At 46.3% G+C, this 12,200-nt stretch overlaps 1 pseudogene; it reads left to right on the forward strand.

Moving 5' to 3' along the window:
• Window positions 1-10,083: 10,083 nt before the first annotated feature.
• Window positions 10,084-12,200, forward strand: part of LOC148150573 (cilia- and flagella-associated protein HOATZ-like) — a 45,354-nt pseudogene continuing 43,237 nt past the window's right edge.

A 12,200-nucleotide genomic window follows, 5' to 3' on the forward strand; every position in this document is an offset into this window, starting at 1 on the left:
CTTTCCTGTATCTACCTACCTATTCCTTTAATCATTTTGTAGGTTTCAGTGAGATTATCTCTTATTCTTCATTGTTCATAAAGTCTCACATCCCAGGATCCCACCATTCTGTTTTTTATATATAAATATTTTTCTTAAAAACTTTTTCAAATCTTTTACAAAACAACTATTTAAAAAAAATAGAGGTAGTACAATAATATCATATCAGAATACTATTAATGATAAACTATCTACTATTCTACCAGAACAAATTTATCTACTTAAACTAAACTACAATCAAATTAAATAAAAATTAAAAATAAGCTGAATTCAAATTAGCTTAAATTATATCACATTATTCTATTTCACTCGCCACACCTCCACTAAAGCTTCCATTCTAAAGTCATTGTACCCATATCTTTTTACCCCCAGCCTCCCCCTCCCAGGGCCTCACAGGCCCCAAACTGATTCCCACGGCTATATCATGGCCCTAATTAATATTGCTGATAAGTCTGTGTCAATATAATTGAGAAAGGGCTACCACATCTTTTAAAACTGCTCCGTTTTGTGGTGCACCACATTTGAGAGGTCGTCTTGGGGAAATGCTCCATCACCAGCCTGCGCCGCGCCAGAAGACCTGGGGTTTTTTCCAATGTCCGATTCATTAAAATGTTCTCCTCACACAGTGGCTAAGAATATTACACAGTCTCTTCCCGTGTTCCCCCCAGAGAGGGCAGATTTGGTAACCCCAAAAAAAGAAATACCGGATCCACTTTGACTTCAATTCCCAGGATTTCGTTCAGCTCCCTTACTATGGTACTCCAGTATCTCTGGATCCTGCAACATGACCAGTAACAGTGTGGAGAGTGTCTGTACTAATTTTACATTTGGGACACCCTGGAGATGCTCCTCTCTTAAACTTAGCTAGCCTCTCTGGCGCCATATGGGCCCTGTGTAAAATCTTCAACTGCGTGGCCTGCGCTTTGTTACATATTGAGATTTTCTTTACATTTTCCCATTTATCTTCCCATGTTTCCAATAAAATATCCTTTTTTAGTTCCCGATTCCAAGTCCTACAGAGTCTCTCCACATCTCCTTTCTGTAAACGATACAAAGTACGAACTGTACACCGGAGCACTCGTCTCCACGTCTGACTTGTAAGGCTGGGCCAGCAGCGTGGTCTTCCTCTGTATATAATCCCTTTTCTGAAAGTACCAGAAAATGTCCCTATTAGACAATCCATATTTCTGACTTAGTTGGCTAAATGACATCAAGATCCCCCCCCTCCCCACCAAATAAATCTCCCAAACGAGAGATTCCCTTACTTTCCCATAACAGAAAGCCAGAGTCCATTGCCCCAGGTTTACATCCTTGGGCTCTCACAAACGGGGTAAACAGCGAGGTCTTAAGCCAATTGCCCTTGTCTTACCTCATTATTCGGCAAGCTTTCACTGTATTTAAAATGATTGGGTTCTTATACTGCTTGATCACGGATTTCATCCTATCCATGAATAATAATTAACTAGGGGGCATCTCAACTGCAAGGCTTCAACATCAAGCCAAATCGACTCTGAATCCCCCTCCACTCATCCACCCACATATACTAACAGGTTGCTTATTTGATATCTCTTCAAGTCTGGAAGGTCCACCTCCCCCCCCCCCCTTCTCCTGATAATCTCTCTAACATTGTCCAGTACAGAGCAGAGGTGGAACCTGTCAAAATGTTGCAGTAAAAAGTGTGTGTGTGTGTGTACGCTAATTGGAGTCTCTCTCTCTCTCTCTCTCTCTTTTCCCCCCGGCCAAAAAGCAGGCAGTAGTAGTAACAGCAGTCTTGTTGCTAGTGTCCAGTCTGGCTGCCCCGGAAGGGAGGCAGTGGTGGACGAGGTTGGAGAGTGGGTGGGGGAATGATGTTGGGGGGCAAGTGGGGGCATTGTTGGATGAGGTGGGGGGTTAGTGTTGGATGAGCTTGGGGGACAGGAATGGGGCAGTCGGGGAGTGGTGTTGGACGGTGTGGGGGTGGATGGGGTTCAGGGGGGCGGTGTTGGGGCTCGAGGGGGCAGGTGGGGACGGTGTTGGACAGAGTGGGGGCAGGGTTGGGGAGCAGGCAGGGTTAGGGTTCAGAGCTGATGTCGGGCAGGGTGGTGATGTTGGATGGGCTGAGGGGTGGTTTTGGATGGGGTGGGGGGACAGGCGGGAGGCAGTGTTGGACAGGGTGGAAGGGAGGGGCGATGTCGGATGGGCTGGGAGTTGGATGGGGTTGAGGGCAGAGGGGGTCGGTGGGGCGGGGGCTCGCTAATGGTGTGCTGCTGTCTAGTCTCCTGAACAGGGAGCAGACTTTACAGAAAACTGAGCCCCAGGGCAGAGGCATTGAATCAATTAACCAAATAATCAATTATCTGAACGAAAAAGCACCCGCCCATCTCATTTGGATAACTGAGGTTCCTCTGTATTCCCTAAAACTAACATTGATCTTCAACTCATGGGTAACTGTGCCAGACCTCTCTCTGATAGATATAATGGATTGGGAAGCAATTTTCTTTCTAGCCAGATATGTCAGATATCTACCTGGCTTATCTCCAAGTTCCAACAATCTTTGTTTAGCAAAGGTGACCTCTTCTTTTTTTCCACCTGTGTTTGCAATGAGTCCAGAGCAGCCCAGAGAGCCGTGACCCGCTGCAGCTTGACCAATGAAGTCCTATTATGATATGCTTCCTCAGCTACCTTCAGCCGTGTCTCCAGCATCCGTTGCTGCTCCTCCCTCTGCCTCCTTCTAGTCATTGAATACGAAATTATCAGGCCTCATAAATATGCCTTAGTGGCCTCCCATAGTATTGCCGGATTACTGGCCGTATCCGAGTTGATATCCCATGTACTCAACAAATCTGCTATCTCTTAACAGGAATAGGTCCATCTCCAGTGCCGTGCATCTATACCGCCATCCTTGATTTTAACATCTAAATACACTGGCGCATGGTCTGAGCTAGTTATATTCCCAATTTTGCAAGCCGATGTTCTGTCCAAACATGGTGGCTCTGTGGTTAGCACTGCTGCCTCACAGCGCCAAGGATCCAGGTTTGATTCCAGCCTTGGGCCCCTGTCAGTGTGGAGTTTGCACATTCTCCCCGTGTCTGCGTGGGTTTCCTCCGGGTGCTCCGGTTTCCTCCCACAGTCCAAAAATGTGCAGGTTAGGTGAATTAGCCATGCTAAATTGCCCGTAGTGTTAGGGGCATTAGTCAGGGGTGAATGGAGGGGAATGGGTCTGGGTGGGTTTCTCGTCGGAGGGTCCGTGTGGACTTGTTGGGCCGATGGGCCTGTTTCCACACTGTAGGGAATCTAATCTAATCAAACCAACAGCATAAGGAACATGTCAATTCGCATGTGGCACTCGTGCAGGTTGGAATAAAAAATAAAGTCTTCTATTAGGGTGGAGATGCCTCCACACATCCACTAATCCCAACTCCTCACACAGGTTCACCAACTGTCTAGATTGCGTGGACCTACCTGTCAGGCCCCTTGGCATCCTGTCTGACCTGGGATCCATTAAGCGGTTAAAGTCCCCTCCAAGGATCATGCGGTGCACCCCAACATTAATTAATTTAGCAACTGCATCAATTAGAAATTTAAGAGGATGTGCCGGGGGACAATAAACATTCCGGACACCATACTCTTTTCCATGTATTAGAGCTTTATTTTGTAAATATACTTACTGGCAAAAAAAACTTTTTTTTGACTTTACAAAAATATAAAGTTATGGAAAACATAACGAATACCAATCTTCAAAAAAAATCGCAAATTACAATACAACTGCTGTCTACTAATTACCAACCTCCCTATAATACAAAACAAAACCAGACACTGCAAAACAATACCAATAAATAAAGCAAAAAAAAACAAATGAACACATAAGAACATAAAATAACAATGCTCAGCGCAAAGCTCCCAAAAAAACCGGGAGCATTGTATATATAACCGCATTAACTCAGGAGACTCCTTCCAAGACCCAGGACTCAACAAACTTAACCATCCTGGTTAAACGGAAGGCCGAGTTAAGAAAGCAGACAAAACTGTATCCAAATAACTCATTTCTTATAAAAAAAGGTCTGTTGTGAGGTGCACTATATTTGTAAAAAAATCCAAGGGAATATGCTCCATAATTAATTTCCACCATCCCAACAAGCCCGGTGGGTTCTCAGACACCCAATTCATCAGAATATTCTTCCATGCACAGTAAGTGCATGGGCAGCACGGTGGCACAGTGGTTAGCACTGCTGCCTCACAGCGCCAGAGACCCGGGTTCAATTCCCACCTCAGGCGACTGACTGTGTGGAGTTTGCACGTTCTCCCCGTGTCTGTGTGGGTTTCCTCCCACAGTCCAAAGATGTGCAGGTTGGGTGAATTTGTCCATGCTAAATTGCCTGTAGTGTTAGGTAAGGGGAAAATGTAGGGGTATGGGTGGGTTGCGCTTTGGCGGGTCGGTGTGGACTTGATGGGCTGAAGGGCCTGTTTCCACACTAAGTAATCTAATCTAATCTAAGTTGATAAATTTGGTAGACCTAAGAGGAGAGATATCGGGTCTACTTTAATTTTGGTCCTCAATACCCTCCCTATCTCTCCTATCAAAGCGTTCCAATAAGCACAGAGCCTGTGGCATGTCCAGAAGCAATGGGAAGAGTACCGATACTTATTTTACATTTGGGACACATTAGGGATGCCCCTTTTTTAAATTCGTCAGACGGTCAGCTGCCAAACGTACACTGTGCAGAACTTTTAATTGTGTAGCGCATGTCCTATTACAGATTGAGATCTTTCGCACATTCCCCCATATGTCCTCCCATGTTTCAGAAGAGATCTCCACTCCTAGCTCTTGCTCCCAAACCTCATATAACCGATTAATATTCTGCCAAGCCCTACCATCCAGTAGACGATAGAGGGCACTAACCAAAAGGGTGCTTGTGGAACGCAGCAACATCCTCTCTGTATCGGTCTTATAGGGCTTAGTGAGAAGCGTAGTCTTCTTCTGGATGAAATCCCTAACCTGAAAGAAAAAGGAAAAGGTCTCTGCTGGGCAACCAGTATTTGCAGCTCAGTTGCTCAAAAGACATCATAACCTCACCCTCAAACAAGTATCCCAAACTGGAAACTCCTCTCACTGCCCATAGTTTGAACCCTGAGTCCATCATCCTTGGTCGGAAACCCGACATGCCAAGTATGGGGGTGAGTAGCAAAGTCTTGGATAAGCAGTCCTCACACTGACGCATCACCCTCCATGCCTCGACCATATTAATAACAATGGGGTTCTGGCAGTGGTCCACAACTGACCTCATCTTACCAATGAAGAACAGGTTAATAAGAGGGCAGTTTCCCTTGGAGGCCTCAAAATCTAGCCATATTGAGCCTGGATCATTACCTGCTCAATCAAAGGACCGCAGGGAACTCAACTGATACCTCCTGATGTCTGGGAAATCAACTCCTCTCTATCCTTGAGGTAACTGCAATTTAGTAAGTTTGGTGAGGGGTCGCCCTCGATGCCAGATAAAGGAACTAAATCAACCCACAGGTTTCCGCAGCGTTGACCTGAAAAACATTACAGGCCGCATATGCATGGGAGAAAGCAAACAAGGAAGAACATCCACCTTAATGAGGGCTCAAAGTTTGGGAGAAGATTTGTAGCTCGGGTGTTCGTTGTTGTGGTTCTGTTCGCCGAGCTGGGAATTTGTGTTGCAGATGTTTCGTCCTCTGTCTAGGTGACATCCTCAGTGCTTGGGAGCCGCCTGTGAAGCGCTTCATGATCTTTCCTCCGGCATTTGTAGTGGTTTGAATCTGCCGCTTCCGGTTGTCAGTTCCAGCTGTCCGCTGCAGTGGCTTGTATATTGGGTCCAGGTCGATGTGCTTATTGATTGAATCTGTGGATGAGTGCCATGCCTCTAGGAATTCCCTGGCTGTTCTCTGTTTGGCGTGTCCTATAATGGTAGTGTTGTCCCAGTCGAATTCATGTTGCTTGTCATCTGTGTGTGTGGCTACTAAGGATAGCTGGTCGTGTCGTTTCGTGGCTCGTTTGTGTTCATGGATGCGGATCATTAGCTGTCTTCCTGTTTGTCCTATGTAGTGTTTTGTAGTGAACAATAACTCACCAGAACAAAAGACCCGATACCCAGCATGAGCAAAACCAATGTAGTGTAGAAAATCCCATGCAAGGACTGCACAAAACACTACATAGGACAAACAGGAAGACAGCTAACATTCCGCATCCATGAACACCAACTAGCCACGAAACGACACGACCAGCTATCCTTAGTTGACAAGCAACATGAATTCGACTGGGACAACACTACTATTATAGGACAAGCCAAACAGAGAACAGCCAGGGAATTCCGAGAGGCATGGCACTCATCCACAGATTCAATCAATAAGCACATCGATCTGGACCCAATATACCGACCACTGCAACGGACAGCTGGAACTGACAACCGGAAGCGGCAGATTCAAACCACTACAAATGCCGAAGGAAACATCACAGAAGCGCTTCACAGGAGGCTCCCAAGCACTGAGGATGTCACCTAGACAGGGGACGAAACATCTGCAACACAAATTCCCAGCTCGGATAACAGAACCACATTAATGAGGGCTATTTGGCCCAACCACAAAATTGGAAGAGTCTCCCGATCCTGCCTAATATCGTCAAGCAGGTGAGCAAAATTAGTCTGAAATAACCGATCAAACATGGGGGTAATAAAGATACCTAGGTATCGGAACCCTGCCTATGACCACTTAAAGAGGAATCTAGTGACACCTTCAACCTCTGGCACTTCCTTGAGGTCCCCCAAAGGCATAGCCTCCGACTTTGCAAAGCTAATCTTATATCCTGAAATAGCCCCAAATAAATTAATACATTCTATCAGATGTGGTACAGAGGTTATCGGGTCTGATAAAAACAAAAGGACATCATCTGCATACAGTGTAATCTTGTGTACCCTTGATCCCTCTTCCAGAGCAGTTATATGGACATTCTGATGAATGGCCACTGCCAGCGGCTCTATCACTACTGTAAACAACAACGGTGAGAGGGGGCAGCCTTGCCGACTACCCCTACCAATCCTAAAGTTCCCAGACTTCACCCCATTGGTGATGACCGCGACCAGAGGGTGGTAATATAAAACCTCCATCCACATAGCAAAGACCCCACCCAACCCAAACCAAACCGCTCTAACACATAAAAGAGATATGGCCATTCCACCCAGTCAAATGCTTTCTCTGCATCTAAGGAAATCACCAACCCCTGAATCGATCGTTGCTGACATGCTTGGATCACATTCAGCAACCTTCTAATATTATTAGAAGACCTCTGACCCCTTATAAAGCCTGTCTGGTCCTCTTTGACAATATAGGGCAACACCTTCTTCAATCTCAGCATCAAAATCTTAGACAGAATCTTAAAATCTGAATTTAATAGAGAGATGGGCCTGTATGAGGCACAATCCTCAGGAACCTTCCCCTTCTTAAGAATTAAGGAAATATTAGCTTCTCTCAAAGATGGTGGTAGGTATTCATGCATATAGAAGTGATTGTACATTTCCAGCATCAACCCTGACAGAATCCCTATAAACTCCTTATAAAACTCACCCGGGAGACCATCAGGGCCAGGCACTTTTCCACTCTGAAGTTGCCTAGCTGCCTCCTGTATTTCCTGAACTGTCAAGGTGGCATTAAGGAGAGAGGCCTCTTCCAGGGTTACCCCCAGGAGGTCTAGGCTCTTGAAAAAGGCTTCCATCCTGGCCCACCTGACCTCGCAACCTTCAGACCAATACAACTCAAAGTACAAACTCCAAAAAGCCTCGTTAATCCTTTTGACATCGTATGTAAGGACCCTGCACTGTCTCTAATTGCAGTAATGGATTGGGAGCACGCTTTTTCCTAGTCAGATACGCTAAATACTTCCCTGGCCTTTCCCCATACTTGAACAGCCTCTGTCCAGCAAAAGCAAGTTCTTTCTTTGCGTTTTGTGTCAGTATTGAATTCAAGGCACCCTGGAGGGCCGTGATCCGCTGTAGCTTAGTCACCCAAGGCTTCACAAAATGTGGCTTTCAGCTGCGTCTCAAGTAGACGCTGCTGTTCCCCCTCTGCCATTTCCGGCTAGCCAAACAGGAAATGGCTAATTCCCAAGCAAAGGCCTTCGCAGTCTCCATAGCATGGACGGACTACTAGTTGTGCCTGAGTTGATAGTCAAGAATTCCTGAAACTCCCTCAAAAAGTATTCCACAAATTTGGAATCCTTAAGGAGAAAAGGATCCAGATGCCAGTGCCGTAAACCTAGCCCTCACTCTAGGTTTTAGCCTCCAAATATACCACCGCGTGATCAGAGGTAGCTATGTTCCCAATTTTACATAATCGAATCCAGAAGGGTCGAGAGAGCCAAAAAAAATCAATCCTCATGTGACGTTTATGTGGGTTTGGAAAAAAAGGTGAAGTCCCTGCTGGTCCAGTGAAGACATCTCCAAATATCCACCAGCCCCAACTCCTCACATAAGTCAACCACCTGCTTGGCCTGCGAAGAAACTGTTGGGGGCCCACAAGGCATCCTGTCCGCTGAGAGATCCAGAAGGCAATTGAAATCCCCTCCCCTATAATAATAGTGCATGTTCCAAAGGCACTCAAGTTAGAAAAGGCACTAATCAAAAATTTGAGGGGATGTGCCGGAGGACAGTGGACATTTAAAATGCCATATTCCTCCCCATGTATCAGGGCTTTAAGTATCACAAACCGTCCCTGCTCATCTTTCACCTGCTCTAATAATGTGAACAAACAATTTTTCTGGGTAAGTACCACCACTCCCCTACTTTCTAGTAAAGGATGAAAAGAATACCCGATCATAATCCGCTATGGTAACTTAAGGTGTTTCCCATCACCTAGATGGGTTTCCTGCAAGAGGGTAATGTCAACCCTTTCCCTCTTATGGCTAGAAAGCACTTTTTTCCTTTTAACATGCGAATGACTTCCCTTGATGTTCCAGATGCACCATTTAACAAGACACTTAGCCATATCCCCTTTCAGAGAACCTTGAACCCCCGGGACGGAGAATCCTGCTTGATTTTTGACCCTTTGTGCAGCAGTGCCTGTGAGTGTTTTCCCAGTAATTTGGAGGCTTCTATCACTTTTTTTCCACACTTTATGTGTGGATGTGCACTAGGACCCGATGGGCGGGCGCTGTACTGGCTCAGACCTGTACACTACAATCCAATAGGCCCTTTCAATCTGCAGCCGTATGGATTTAATTTGAAGGCCCAGGAACTGCGGCAGCCAGTTTTCAAAGAAGCTGACTGGCTGCCCATCTTCTTCACCCTCCGGGAGCCCAACAATCCAAAGATTCATCCTCCAACCTCGATTTTTAAGGTCATCGACCTGGACTCGTAAGGCCCGCACTCCCTGCTCCAGCTCCTGGATCCATCCAGATGAGGACTCCATCGCCACTTCCGAGGCCTTGGTTCGACCCTCCACCTCCTCCATCCACACTCCAAGGCCCTCAAGCTCCCATTCATGCTTCTGCAGCATGGACTCGATGGTTTGGACCTGGGCATGCAGCTCCTCGATCGCAGTCTCAACCTTCTCCATCACCGCTGCCCATTCCTGTGAGACTGTCAGGTTCCCCAGGGGGTTAGGGAGAGGTTGCTGCTGCGGCCTCTGGTATGCCCGGTGCTGCAGGGGAGTGTCCTCCCTGTTGCTGTTTGCTTGCTCCTTTTCCCTTTGGCATCCTTCCCACTCCAAGAATGATAAAAAACACCAATATGCCTTGGCTGTTAGGCAGAGCCATCATGGTAGTTCTAATGAATCACCGCCATCTTGCCAAGTCCCCTTTATTAGAGCTTTAAGAATGATAAACCATCCATGTTCACCCTTAATTTGCTCAGTTACCTGGAATAGGAGGTTCCTTCCTACCAGTATAGCTACTCCTCTACTCTTGGAGCTAAAGGAGGAGAAGAATACCCTGTCATATACCCCCTGCTGCAGCTTCAGATGTTCCTTATCAGTTAAGTGCGTCTCTTGCAGCAGGGCAATGCCCACCCTTTCCTGCCTAAGGCCTGACAGCACCTTCTTTCTTTAAATGGGGGGATGGCTGCCTTTTATATTCCAGGTGCACCACCTGAACAAATCACTAGCCATGGTCATCCAGGGCAGCCCATGGTTTCCCAAGAGGACAAAGCTTATCTGAGTTGCGGTGAGTGATAAAGACATTAACTCTGAAGTCTAAAAACTACTCCTATAAAAAAACTACAACTAAAACACGAACCACTACATTTAACTTAAACAAACACCCAAATAAATCCCAATTTACTAGAGATCTCCTCCCTTGCCCATAGGGGGCAATCCTCTCAATTCTTGCTACCATCTTGGCTCCTTCCAGCTGAGGCCGCGCCCCAGTCCCAGGCAATGCACAGATAAAAAGAAACATATTATTTACATTCTGAGAGTTAACAATGGATACCCACCGTGCCCCCTCTACACCTCTTCTCCATACATCTTAACCACAGATATAGCCACCCCCAATCCAAAAAAAAGGACAGCAGCAAAAAAAAAACCCAGGCAATAACCAACTGACTGAAATGATAAATAAATTAGGTTTTACACCAAGACAGTACAAAAGCTATAAAACCAATAACCACAAAAAGGGGAGAGAGGAGAAAAAGAGAGGCAGAAAAAGTTTTTAAAAACTGTACCATTGTCCGTAAAAGGTGTCCCCACCACCACCACTACCCCATGCCCCCAGTCCCAACCTAAGTCCTTTATTTCGAAGAGTTCACAAAGTCCTTGGTCTCCTTTGCTGAATCAAAATTTTATACTGTCCCTCCATGAGCAAAACACAACACCGCCAGGTACCTCAAGGAATATTGAGTGTTCAGATCCCTTAATTTTCCCTTAACTTCATCAAATGTCTTTATCTTCTTAACTCTGGCTCCTGAAAAGTCTTTAAAAAACATTATTTTTGAGTCTTAGAGATGTTCAGCACGGAAACAGACCCTTTGGTCCAACCCGTCCATGCCGACCAGATATCCCAATCCAATCTAGTCCCACCTACCAACATCCAGCCCATATCCCTCCAAACCCTTCCTATTCATGTACCCATCCAGATGCCTGATAAATGTTGCAATTGTACCAGCCTCCGCCACTTCCTCTGGCAGCTCATTCCATATACGTACCACCCTCTGCGTGAAAAAGTTGCCCCTTAGGTCTCTTTTACATCTTTCCCCTCTCACCCTAAACCTATGCCCTCTAATTGTGGACTCCCCCACCCCAGGGAAAAGACTTTGTCTATTTATCCTATCCATGCCCCTCATGATTTTATAAACCTCTATAAAATCACCCCTCAGCCTCCAATGCTCCAAGGAAAACAGCCCTAACCTATTCAACCTCTCCCTGTAGTTCAAATCCTCCAACCCTGGCAACATCCTTGTAGATCTTTTCTGAACCCTATCAAGTTTCACAATAGCTTTCCGATAGGAAGGAGACCAGAATTGCACATAATATTCCAAAAGTGGCCTAACCAATGTCCTGTAAAGCCGCACCATGACCTCCCAACTCCAGTACTCAATATCTGATCAGAAAGGAAAGCATACCAAACACCTTCTTCACTATCCTATCTACCTGCGACTCCACTTTCAAGGAGCTATGAACCTGCACTCCAAGGTACCTTTGTTCAGCCTTTGTATATTAAAGCCTCTGGATCTCTTCCCAACCTTCTTGCTGTTTCAATCACTAACTGTTTTTCTTTGTAATGCTGGAGTCACACTAGGACTGGGCGGGGAGGCGGGTCCGGCCTGGACCTGTACATTGCGATCCGGTGGGCCTGCTCCACACACACCAGGCCCAACTCCAACTCCAGCCCCAGGAACGTCAGGAGCCACTTCTCCAGGAATCCAATGAGGTCCTTGCGTTCCAGGAGACCCATGAGCTGTGAGCTTTTTCTTCTACTTTTGTTTTCCAGGTCATCCACTTGTTCCAGAAGGACCTGAACCTGGTCTTCCAGTGTTCAGATGCTTTGTCTCCGATGCCGCGGTCCTCTGCTCCACTGCTTCTACTCTTTGGTCCAGTGTTTGACTCCCCTGTTCCTGTTTTCTCAGCATGGCAGTTATAGGCTCCATCGCTGCTTCAATCTTTTCTCGGAGCTTGGCAAATTCCGAGTATAAATGCTGCTGCCCCATTAAATCCAAAGGGGCTGCCCCGGAAGTTTG

The sequence above is a fragment of the Chiloscyllium plagiosum genome, unplaced genomic scaffold, assembly GCF_037043375.1.
Source record: "Chiloscyllium plagiosum isolate Xiang-an unplaced genomic scaffold, Cpla_swu_hap1 HiC_scaffold_3, whole genome shotgun sequence".
In the NCBI taxonomy this organism is placed as follows: Eukaryota; Metazoa; Chordata; class Chondrichthyes; order Orectolobiformes; family Hemiscylliidae; genus Chiloscyllium; species Chiloscyllium plagiosum.